This window comes from Elaeis guineensis, chromosome 1 (genome assembly GCF_000442705.2).
Source record: "Elaeis guineensis isolate ETL-2024a chromosome 1, EG11, whole genome shotgun sequence".
In the NCBI taxonomy this organism is placed as follows: domain Eukaryota; kingdom Viridiplantae; phylum Streptophyta; class Magnoliopsida; order Arecales; family Arecaceae; genus Elaeis; species Elaeis guineensis.
The window spans coordinates 131056267-131058392 of record NC_025993.2 but is presented as its reverse complement, the minus strand read 5'-3'; the positions used below and the strand labels follow the sequence as shown (position 1 = coordinate 131058392).

General features: G+C 39.9%; 1 long non-coding RNA gene across 1 annotated transcript; it reads left to right on the top strand.

Annotated features, from left to right (window-relative positions):
• Positions 1–701: 701 nt before the first annotated feature.
• LOC114913284 (uncharacterized) lies at positions 702–1564 on the top strand. The gene is made up of 2 exons (XR_003799284.2): positions 702–931; positions 1127–1564. It is a non-coding gene; the product is annotated as an uncharacterized lncRNA (long non-coding RNA).
• Positions 1565–2126: the final 562 nt, after the last annotated feature.

The window sequence follows — 2126 nt, the reverse complement described above, 5'->3', positions numbered from 1 at the left end:
GTTATGAACAAAATTCCATTCAAGTAAAGATATTTGTGTCGTCCACTGCAAAATTTACCATCCAATCCGTTAGTCAGTTTCCTGATGGCTTTCCGACTCATGATATATTGAAAGACAATCCTAACATTATTATAAAAATATTATATTTTACTATCTGAAACTAGTCTCCTTTTGCAAAGTAAGCGAAAAAAGATAGTGTAATATGACGTCCTACCAATAAAATTATTGCATTGCTAGTACGAGAATTGGTACAGCTTATAGCTCGGTGCATTGCATCTAGTTGCTATAGTACAAAGTCTCAATCCCTTCGTGATACTTGGTAGTTGAAACAAGGATTTCATCCTGGCATGGGTCCCAAAAGAATCAAAAAGTTGTCCTTTCAAGGAAGACAATGGTATGGTAGATTCTCCGCTCTTGGTTTTCAGCAAAGTTTCAATGTCTCCCAAACCCAGATAAGATCAGATTTTCCTAGCTTTATTTATTTATATTATTAATTAATTAATTAATATAAATATTACTTTTGTTGTTGCTGTTACCGCTCTTGCTGTTGGTGGTGGTAAGCAGCCAATGGATTTCCTGAAGCTTCCAGCCTCCACCCACAGTTCAACAAATTAAGCCACGCTTTACTCACTCCTTTTGTCCCTCTCCCAACCCACTCCCCTTCTCCCACTCTTTATAACCTCTCGCCATCTTCCTCCCCAATATATGCTTCAACCACCACCACTGATCCAGCCGTCAAGCAAAAGTAATATTTAGAAGATATCTTCTATGTGTATATGGACATGGACACCCCCCTGTCATCCTCCTCATCCTTCTCACCCTCCAGCTTTTTTGGATCCTTCGGTGGCGGCGGTGACACTCACCACTTCCTTGACGCCTGTTTTCTCTGCAAGAAGCCCATATCTGCCAACGAAGACATCTTCATGTACAGGTTAGACGTGCAACCAAAGCAACCACCATCTAAGGGATAATTGTAAAGTAATGTTTCAGAGGACATGACGAAAAATTTTTATTTATTCAACAAAAAAATTGCTCTCAACATTATCAAGCTAGTTGTTGTTACATCTCAATTTTACAGAAATAATATATATATATATATTTTTTTTTTTTTGGTTGGATGTCACAGAGGGAATGAACCGTTTTGTAGCAACGAGTGTAGGAAGAAGCAGATAGAGATGGATGAGGCGTTGGAGAATAACCGCAAGAAATTCTCCTCCTCCTCTTCTTCTATCAACAACTCTTCTTCGTCAGCGTCGTCGATGATAAAGCACGAGCCAAGCGTCATCATCCATCAAAACTCCCGCAACGTTCATGCCGTGTTTGCTAGCCACTAGTGTTTGTGTACTAGTAGAATGAGAGGTATAAAGAGATAAAAGGGAGGCAACGTTTTAAGGGCTCAGCCATTGCTTTCTCTCTCTTTTTCTTTTTTTTGGCTTTAGTTTCATGTAAGGAAGATTCTTTAGAGTCCTCCACCAGCAGCCAAAGGGGTTTCTTCAACTCTTAAGAAACAGGAAAATGCAAAATTTAGAACATGAGCTGGAGTTGTTCGTAGTGTTGTATCAAAGGGTGATGATGGTTATTTTATGTAAATTTTGCACATCCAGGATAATTTTTGTTGATATTTTGTATGTCTAATTTTTTTTTCCAAGACAAGGAATTTTTGTTTTCCAGTTTTCTTTTCCCCTTGGGGAGTTGTAGAACCAAAATATGGCTTCTGTATCTCCTGCTTTGTCCCCGTTTTCCTTTTTTCCCCCGATCGGTGAAAATTTCAGACAAAGATCACGTAAGTCCAGAATATTGAGAGGTTCGTAATGTGTTGTTGCAGAGATCATCACTTTCCCTGGAGCGTCCCTGAACTGAAGAAGTAGCTACTGTATCGACCAGCCAAATCCTCTCCAAACTGGCCACAGACAAACGTCATGCTGTACTCCTGCTATGATTAGTTCTCACTTAGGAGTTACCACTCCATGGTTCATCCACCATTTGATTGGAACTGGATCACTGAAAAAGATTCCGTACTCCTGCTATGATTAGTTCTCACTTAGGAGTTACCACTCCATGGTTCATCCACCATTTGATTGGAGCTGGATCACTGTAAAAGATGGATGGTGACGGGCAGTAGACGC